General features: G+C 39.7%; 1 non-coding gene across 1 annotated transcript; it reads right to left on the reverse strand.

Annotated features, from left to right (window-relative positions):
• Positions 1-6,253: 6,253 nt before the first annotated feature.
• LOC133305773 (small nucleolar RNA R71) lies at positions 6,254-6,358 on the reverse strand. The gene has a single exon (XR_009750811.1). It is a non-coding gene; the product is annotated as a small nucleolar RNA R71 (small nucleolar RNA).
• Between the last annotated feature and the right edge of the window lie 4,271 nt (positions 6,359-10,629).

A 10,629-nucleotide genomic window follows, 5' to 3' on the forward strand; every position in this document is an offset into this window, starting at 1 on the left:
ACGAGTGACTTGCTTTGATAGAGACCTCCCAGATTCGTTCAGAGATCCTTCGCGGTCTTCTCAGAAGTTATGTTCACCAGAATGTTATCTACTAGGCATAACCAGATCAGGCATTGTGCCTTTCGATAGTCTCTGGGCCACGCCTTCTACTCCTTCGACTCGCCTGCCTCTGACATTCCATCATCGACAGGATTCGTTGATACAGATAGCTTCTCATCTTCGATCACGTCACACACCTCCTTGTTGATGAGCAAAGCCTCCATATTCAATTTCCATAACTCGAACCCTTTTCCTCCGAACTTCTCAACCTTGATCCGTGATTGGCCAGTCGACATCCTCTCGAGATCAATTTTGCAATTTTCTCTATGCCAAGAAAAAACCCCAAATCTTAAAACACCAATCTATCACAGGAACCCTAGTCCCAGAACCAAAGCTCATGATAACAAATGTTGGAAATCAACACACAAATCGAGAAAATAGAAAAGAGAAAGGGAGAGAAAAAATTGACACAGTGATCTACCTTGGTTCACCTAATGTTGACTCCGTCCAGTTTGTCTGTACTATATTCACCTCACCGTCATTCGTTACAAGTCATTCGATTTACAAGGGAATATAAATAGGATTTAGAAAACCTTAACAGTAGCTATTCATGGGTCAAGCCCAAACTATTAAGAAAAAGATAATTAAGAAAAAGATAAATAAAATGACTCAGCAATGAGTCATCAAAGAATTAGAGGCCCACAACAATACCAGACCTCTACGGGTCCCCAGTTGACTTTCTGTTAACCCCGCCAACAAAAGTCCTCATATAAATGTGAAGTATGCACTACTAGAAAAGTTGCGAATAGCGAGGGAAATTTCTGAGGGAAAAATTCCCTTGCAAACTGTGACGAAATTTGCAAGGGAAAGACAATTGCGACGGAAAATAGGCGAATTTTCCATTACTACAACACCGTCGCAGAATCTGTTGCACTTTGGTCGCAATTCCGTCGCAATTTGCGAAGGAAATTAAATCCCTTGCAAACATCATAGGTCTGTGACGGAAACTAGGGAGGGAAAATATTGGCGACGAAGTTCCCTCGCAAGATCTAGGACAAAACATTACAATTGAAAATTCATAATTTCCCTCGCAATTTGCGAGGGAGTATATTCCCTGGCAAATTGCGAGGGAATATATTTCCTCGTAAATTTAAAAAATAACATATAAATCAAATTTATAAGGGACAAGGGCATAAATTAGTCACCACATCATGCGTATGAGAAAGTCATGAAATGCGTCGCCGCATCCTTTGTGGCAGATATTGAGTGCGTGTAGTGACAATAGTGCCTATGTCAGCTAATCATATGAAAGATAAGACTCTGTTGAAATTTAAGGTGTGTGCAAAAATGAATGAAAAGTGACACATGCTTCCGGTGCCACCAAAAAGGGCATTGGTCATTGTAGTTGGGCTTTAACCACTTAATTAAAAGTCAAGTCCACCCCAATAAAGAAAGCTAGGGTTCCCAATTCAAGATGTTCAACAACCATTTTGAACGCGCGTGAATAGCATTTTGAAGACAAGGGAGTGTGAAAATCAGTCATTATAAGAGAAAATAGATAGAGAACCATTTCAGAAACTTCATAGGAGAATTGAGGAAGGAGCAATCTTTGATCATTCTACGAAATATCTTTCATCTACCGTTCGGTCCAGCTGAGATTTTGTTGGCATATTCCCGACTCTTCATTATTCATATCCGACGGTGGCTTTTCTTGTTGGAGGTCTGTAGCATCACCAAAAATTTCAAACCAAAGTGGTTTATGTGTACAATTCTACTGTAGGCGATGATCTTGAGAGAATTTTTTTTTCTTCTTAAGTTCACTGTAGGATCGTGCTAAAATACTCTAAGCAAGGGTTATACTCATTTTACTTCATATCTAACAGTCAGTTTGTCGATTGGAGATCTCGAGAGGGATTCGTGCAACTGCAAACAGAGAATGTCAGTATTGCTGCTCTAATTTCGGGCAATGAGGTACAAAGGGGAATATCTCTTTGCTCAACCATTGGATTGTCCTCAAAATTAGTCAGTGTCCTCATATCTTGTATTTAACTAACTTGACCGTTGTGATTTTGGAGTTGTTACTTCTGGTAGTTGGAATACATATTGGACAGGAGCTTGTTTATATGTACACCTCTTCAGTTTTTCGTATAACTTGTAGTTGAGTTATTTATTTAATGTTACCGTTGGGATTGTGTCATCTCTCCATATTCTTCAATTGTTTACGTATTCTGGAGTTATGCAAAAGAACATCATTTAGAATGTGCAATTGTACGAGTGTGAGTGAGAATAAGAGGGAAATATTTGAAATAGACAAGTTCCATCCACCCTTATCGTTATCACTATACAAATGAATGAAAAGTGACACTCATATATATATAACTTTGAATGTGTGTGAGTAGCATTTTGATTACAAGAGTAGAAGCGAAATCAATCACGACAAAAGAAAAGGGAGAAATAATCCTTTCAGAAAATAGGCTAATTTAAGAAAGGAAGGAGCAACCTTTGATCATTCTTCGATATCTCCTTCATCTACCATCGGAGCAAGCTGAGATTTTGTTGGCATATTCCTGACCCATGATTATTCATATCTAACAGTGGCTTTTCTGGTTGCAGGTCTGTAGCGTCACCATAAATTTCAAACTGAAGTGGTTTGTGTGTAGTATTCTACTATAGGCAGCAATATTGAGAGAGTGTTTTCTCTTAATTTCTCCGTTGGATCGTGCTAAAATATTTTAAGGAAGGGTTACACCCATTATACTTTTATATCTAACGGTAAGTTTATCGATTGGATCTCTCAAAGAGGGATTCGTGCAACTACAGTCAGAAAGGGCAGTGATCTTGGTTTTTTGTTTCCCAATAGAACTTTATATGGTGAGGAGGAAACAGAAATATAAAACACATGAATTTATTCTTAATTTCTATTTTCTCTTCATATGGCCCCACATGGGGCCCACATATTTTCATATCAGTATACGTGATCAAATTATGCTGTACAATATGAAAAATATTAACCTCACACACACATATATAATTTTAAATTTTGGTAATCCTATGTTTACCAAAAAGAAAGTTGGAGGAATTTTTAAATTTAGAAATTTCATAGTCATATGCGAGGGAAAGTAATTACGTTTGGAGATTTCTTATAACCATTGTGAGTATAAGACTCACAAGATGAAATGATATTTACACATTAATTTCTGCTACAGAATATTATGATTGTCCGTTTTTATTTAATTATATTAATATTTTATTATTTCACTATAATTGTGAATTTTATTAATTATTCTTATTATTTAATTTTATATTTTTGATATTCTTTCTCAAGGTCTCTCCGGCCTTCAAGTGGGTCTCTCCGGTGTTCCGTCCGGCGTTCACCTTTTCCAAGGTAATAATATCCATATTCATAGCTTTTAAAGATGGCGCCTTTCATTTGTGCTCCCCAATATCTGATTCTTTTTCACTTTTCCTCTCTGCAAGGTGCATTGTGTAGTTCACCTCTTTTCGCAAGTTCGCAACCACCGTGTTCCGTGGTGGTGACCCCTTCTCAACCAATTGATACTGGTAGTTTCTTGTTTTATTATCAATTTGGTGATATTTATGCATTGTGTCTACTTTGTGATGGTAGTACTGGTCGTGGTCGAGTTACAGTCCGTGGTGGTAGAGGACGTAGGACGACGTCATCTACCCTTTCAGGTAGAGGCCGTACAGCCACCCCATCCCTCCCTCCCTCCACTCCAGATAGGATCGACACCATCTACCACTGGCTCTGTTATGGGCGGTATGGGTATTCCTTACACTCCCACGGATCGCTAGGGCCAACACAAAAGGTTAAGTAATTTTGCTATTTTGCGATGGAATTTTTCCCTCGTTGATTGTGAATTTTTTAGTAGTGATAGTCCTCAAGAGTTGAGGCCCATTAAGTGCAAATTGTTCCACAAAACCCATGTTTTGGTTATAAATCACGCCCTTTAACCTTCTTCTTTTCATATAGAGCAACTGTTTTGAATAGTGGACCAGAGCAATGCCGAAAGTGGAAATTAAGGTAGACCTGAAGCAAATTTAACATTATCTTTTTCACATATGACTATTGGGTTAGTTTGCTTTGTTCAGGACACCTAAGGCCCATCAAAAGGAACCACAAAATGAAGAGAGAAGAAGGAGTGTTGCGCAGAAAGGAAAAAGAAGTCTGCTATAGTACAACAACAGTCAAAAGAAGCAATGGGGAGCTGCCTCGTCAGCTACAACAGAGAAGGTGAAGGTGCTGCCTCTACTACAGGACGAAAGCAAAGAAGTTGAGCAATGGGGAGCCGCCACGTCAGCTACAGCAGAAGGAGTGGAGGTGCCACCCTGAATCCGATACTCCTACTCACAAAGGGAGCCAAAAGCAAGGGGGACCACTTCCATTTAAGGCCAAGCTGGCAAGAAGCAAAGCTACCATTGGAGAGGATTTAGACAAAGCACGACCCTTGATGAAAGGAACAATGGAGATCAAATGAAGAACCCTATAAAAGGAACAAGCAATCCTCATAAAGAAGAGGATCAACACCCATCCTAGGACTGGTTGTCTCTTTGTTTTCTTATTTCTTTGTAAAAATGCTCACTAGGAGCTAACTTCCTCTAAGTAGGTGAGGGTTCCATAGAAGTAATCCCTTTTGTCTTAGGATAGCTCTGTAAGGAACACATATTTTATAAATGAATTTTGAGTTGCTCTTTGGTTTAATTTATTGATTTTGTGAAACCCTTTGGGCTGGCAACCTCATCCCGGGACCACTCGGTTGATGAAACACTGACAAAGGCGTGTGGAGCATTCTCAAAATCCTGGGGTAGTTTAGCCTGAAGAAAGGAGGGATAAACACCTGGAATGGGGAGCACTGCCATGTGAATCCGCTCTTTTGAGAAGGCAGCATGGTTTCCTTGCATATAACTCCAAGTACTATGGAGTAACGTGGAGAGTAAGGCCTTACCCTCTGCTTACCTATAGCAAAACAAGGGAAGGAGCAAAATCCACTTGTAAAATATGCTACCAGGCAGGGTTAACCAAAGGGATGAAAACATGGAACCCGTAACACCTACTTGATCTTTTTCTTTCTGAAATTAATCTTAACTCAATTCCTATCACAACCTTTTCCTCATGATAACTGAACTGTGTTTTACTAGCTGATGCTCTTACTTTCATTTCGTTGACTGCTCTTAAAGTTACTTCAATTGATGTCATTTTATTCGATGACCATGCTAAGTCATTCACTGCTCTCATCTGGTTCAGAATGGTTAACATTGTTTAACTAGCTGCCCAGAGATTGCTCTTTGTGAAGCTTAGCTGAGAATAGTGATTTCTTTTATTTCTCCATTTTACAAATTAAGTTTCCTTTAGCGCTTCTTACTTCACAACTGCTCCCTGAGGATGATAAATCTGGGGCTATAATACCCTATATTGCTTGACATGTACGCTTGCGTATAGTTGAAGAGGGTTGCTCTTAGTCAGAGTAGATTGCTCCTGTTGGCAATCCTGATTACTACTCTACACTCTTGCTCTCTGAAAGAAATATTCCCGAGCAACTCTCGGTTCGACCAAGCAATTGGCGCCGTTGCCGGGGATCATTTGGCAAGAAAGGGCGTTTTTAAGGAAACATTTTTGCTGTTTAATCGCAGTCTTTTTGTTTTAATAAACCTCCTCCATTTGTATGAGCACAGAACCTACAGAAGTTGGACTGAAAATAGTACTTTTTGATCCAGAACCCGAGAGAACCTTCAGAAATAGAAGAAGAGTTCAAAGGTTGAAAAACATTACAATGGAGGAGGTTGTAAACAATGATAACAATGGAAATCATAATCACGAGCCTGAACAAGGACCGAATGGAGGAAGAGGGCCATCATTGAATGATATGGCTGCTCCCTTTAGAAATGGTCCAGAACGAGGATATGTTCCCCCTCCTCTGAATATCCCGAACTTTGAAATAAAACCTGCAATGTTCCAAATGATTGTGAACGCTGGTCAGTTCCATGGACTACCCATGGAAGACCCTCACAGTCATTTGGACAATTTCAAAGTTCATGGTATTTCGGAAGAAAACATGCGGATGCGGCTTTTTCCATTTTCTTTAGCTGGAAAAGCCAAAGAATGGAGGAGAACATTGCCCCCAAACTCCATCACCAGTTGGGAGCAATTGGCGGAACAGTTTGTTACCCGATTTTTCCCCCAAGCAAAACAAGCCCAAGTGAGGGCTGATATAGCTTCTTTTCAAATGTATGATGGAGAAAGTCTGTATGAAGCGTGGGAACGCTTTAAAGAGTTGATACGAATCTGCCCGAATCATGGAGTTTCTGATTGGGGCATCATTCACACGTTTTATCATGGTTTAACCCCACCATTGAAAGCAACTGTTGATGCAGCTGCAGGGGGAGATCTTTTGGATTTTACTTATCCAGAAACCTACCAGTTGTTGGAAAAACTTTCAAAAAAACATATTTCATGGCCTTCCACACGACACAGTGCTCCTAAGAAAGCAGGAGTTCTTGAGCTAAGCTCAGCTGATGCTCTTTCTGCACAAATGGCTTCGCTCCAGAACACTATAAAAAACTGGAAGCCCATGGAACAGAAAAAAACAACTGAGCAACTTCTTTTGACTCAATCAAGTCAGAGTTGCCCCACTTGTGGAGGTCCTCATGAATATGAGGACTGTAATAATCTAGCTGCTGTGTGCTATGCAGGAGGGTATGACAACAACAACAAGAGCAATGACAACCATCAAGGGAACAATAACCGAGGCTGGAGGAATCAGAATAATGCTGGAGGTAGTGGAGGAAACTACCAGAACCGACCCCCGTATCCCAGGCAGAACCAACAAAATTGGGATAAGGGTGAAGGGAAGTCCAAATCCTTTGAGACTTCTGTCAAGGAGTACATGAAAAATTCTGACGAAAATAAATTAAACCCAATTAAAAACTAAAAACCTAAATTAACTCTAACAATCATTATTTTATTCAAATAAATCCTAAAAATACTAATCAAGAGTAACAAATAAGTATAACAAAATATGTGTTATCAAATTCCCCCACACTTATCTTTTTGCACTCCTGGGAAAAAACTAAAATTGAAAGTAAATACTAAGATCAACCAATCCTTTCTAACAATTACCAAGCATACAGAAAATATACAAAGATCACAAGTCTTCTACAGATAAATCAATCAGGACAGAAATTTCCTAATCTCAAATCACAAGACCTGCTAACTTCAACTGCAACTGCTAACTGCATAAAAATGGTTCCTCACAAGATGCTCTCAATTTTTCTCTCAAGTGTATCAGTTAATTCAGTATATCACTCAAATCAACTCAAGAAAATCATCCTACCATAGGCTTGCTCAAGTTCTACTTCTCCACTGCTCATAACACATGCATGCACAAATCAAGAGGGCTTTATGCAGGGTTGTAATGGGGCTGAGGTAAAGGTATGGATGAATATGGAAGAGAAAGCTAAACACCCCAGAATTTTACAAAGAGCAAAAGTTAAGAACTAAACTAAGAACATAAAACAAAGATACTGAAAAGATAAACACTTTTTTTTTCTTTTTTCTTTTTATTTTGTTTTTTTTGTTTTTTTTGTTTTTTTGTTTTTTTGTTTTTTTTTTTCTCTTTTTGTTTTTTTTTTCTCTTTTTGTTTTGAAGAAGTAAAACCACATAGCCGAAATGAATCAGATAGTCACCCCCCACACTTAAACTTTTGTCCGTCTCGGGCAAACCTCCACACTTAAACACAACATCACAATGAAACCAATGCTCAGTAAAACTCCAGGGTGTGGAATTAATTGGTTTTTCACTTAGGCTTGTAATGCGGCTTAAGAAATAAAAGATATAAAGGCTCAAAGGGGCTCACCAAGGGATAATAATATAAGGGACGGCTATCTGGCTAAAATGGGTACAGAAAAGAAAGAATGCCTCAATCATATTCATGCATGCAAGTGAAAAATGCAGTTTCAAAAAGAACAAGAGCAAGTTCTAGAGGACAACAATCAAGAGCAGAAACACACAAGAAAGAAAGCATGGCCAGAAGATATGCCATGTATGCGGGCTCAAAACCTCACAAGGGTAAACCAAGTCATGCAATCAACAGCACAGAATCAATAACCAGGTAGTTGTAATCCAAGAATCGAGATCAAAGCCTAACAGATTATGCTATCAAACACTGTGATCTAAGTCTACTCCATGTACCACTCAATAATTACCAGAAAGAAAAGGAAAATCTACCTATGAAAAATCATAAACTAAAAGAAAGAAAGGAAAAGAAAAATAAAAATGCAAATAACAGAAAGAAAAGAAAAAGTCAAAAACTAAAAGAAAGAAAGGAAAAGAAAAATAAAAATGCAAATAACAGAAAGAAAAGAAACAGAGGGAAGAGAACTCCCTGAACTCCCTAAGGAGAATAAACAGCATCAAGTAGCTTGATTTCTTCCTCACTGGTTTAACACTTTCAAGTAAAATGCGGTGCATGCACATGGAAGGGCTGATTCCCACATTATCTGCTAAAGTCCATCCAATTGCCTTTTTATTTTCTTTCAGCAATGTCAGAAGCTTCACCTCCTGCTCAGGTAGAAGGTTCTTGACCACTATCACAGGTAAGGGCAGAACCTTCAACTCCAATTTTGGAGGCTGCTCAATGGATGGAAGAGGTGTAGTTAGTGGTGCAAATTCTGCAGAAAACAAGTCAGCAGCAATGCCTGTAAACAAATTCTCAGAAACAGAATTAGGATCATCAATAATATCAGCAGGCAATTTAGAAAATGCAGAATCAGAATCATCAATCAGTGCATCATTGAAACCAGAAAGATGAGATGCTATTTCAGCACACACAATGCACTCTTGACTATCACCACAACCACATAAATCAGAATCAGTAGATGAAAAATCAGAAAAATCAGCAAGGAATTCAGCAGAAACATCCTCAACAACTTCATCTATCACATCAATGCAGAAAATAGAATGCTCAGATGTATCAGTGCCCTGCTTCTTGGAGCTAGTGTCACTTCCCTTAGATGTCTCAGCAGCAGTGTGGTTTGGCTCCTCCATATGCTTTCCAGACCGCAAAGTAATAGCACTCACATTTCCGCTTCCTTTTGGATTTGGAACTGTTTGGGATGGAAGGGAGCTGCCACTTGCTTGTTGATTTTGATTTACTAACGTTGCAAGCTGGCCAATCTGTGTTTGCAGATTCTGAATAGAAGACTCAGTCCTTTGCTGGAACTGCAGATTGCTAGTGGCCATCTGTTTCATTAAGTCCTCCAAAGAAGGACCACTGCCACTGTTTTGCTGCTGCATTGGTGGTTGTTGTTGCAACTGTTGGGGAGCAGGTTGCTGGAAGTTTTGTCTCTGCTGTGGAATGAACTGCTGCTTCTGCTGGTATGGAAAATTTTGTTGACTTTGATATGGAACATTTTGCTGATTCTGGTTCCATCTGAGGTTGGGATGATTCTTCCAGCCAGGATTGTAAGTGTTGGAGAATGGATTATTTTGCTGCTGCTGGTACTGTTGTTGCTGCTGTTGGTACTGTGGCTTTCCAGGAAAAATTGCAGCAACAGACTGATCATCTTGGAAATCGTTGTCTTGATGAAAGGAAGGACAGGCATCCGTGGGGTGAGAAGGATCACAGCAGATGCCACACAAGTTGCTTATCTGTTGAGCAGAAGGTTGCACAGTCTGTGTCACTGCCAACTACCTCACCATTGATGTCAGCTCATCAAGTCTGTTCTCCATTCTCTGGTTATCTGTGCTTGATGCTCCTGTTGCTGCTACTGTTGGATTTTGCATTGGAGGAGTTTGCACTTGGAAGACTGCACTGCTGTTGGCTCTAGTGCCAAATTGTTGAGCATTAGCAGCTATTTCAGCAATCAGCTCCTTGGCTTCATTAGGTGTTTTATTGCTCAGGACTCCTCCACTAGCTGCATCCAGAAGGTTCCTATCCATAGGCAGCAGCCCTTCATAGAAGTAAACAAGCAGGAGATTGTCTGGAATTTGATGGTGTGGGCAGCTTGAACAAAGCCTTTTAAATCGCTCCCAATACTCATGCATGTTCTCCCCATTAGCTTGCCTTATGCCACTGATCTCCTTTCTGATTGAAATGGCCCTGGATGAAGGGAAGAATTTCTCCAGAAACAATCTGGCCATGTCATTCCAGCTTACAATGGAGGAAGGTGGCAGGTAGTACAACCAGTCCTTAGCTCCACTGTCCAAAGAGAAAGGGAAAGCACGCAGCTTGATTTGTTCCTCATCCACCCCTGTTGGCTTCTTAGTGCTGCAGACTATATGAAATTCCTTCAGATGTTTGTGGGGATCCTCACCTGCAAGACCATGAAACTTGGGCAACAAGTGTATTAGTCCAGACTTAAGCTCAAAAGGTACAACAGGATTAGTATAACGAATACACAAGGGCTGCTCATTATCAACATTAGGAGCAGCCAATTGCTTAAGTGTTCTATCACCCATGATTTCAGAATCAAATAAATGACCAAACGAATAAACACTATGTAAAGGACTCGAACAAACAGACTCGATAGACTCAACAGACTCTAAGGTATGCTCAGGAACAACTCTACTGTAA

The sequence above is a fragment of the Gastrolobium bilobum genome, unplaced genomic scaffold (assembly GCF_033153095.1).
Source record: "Gastrolobium bilobum isolate Gb01-03AN ecotype WA unplaced genomic scaffold, APGP_CSIRO_Gbil_v1 utg54118, whole genome shotgun sequence".
Classification (NCBI taxonomy): domain Eukaryota; kingdom Viridiplantae; phylum Streptophyta; class Magnoliopsida; order Fabales; family Fabaceae; genus Gastrolobium; species Gastrolobium bilobum.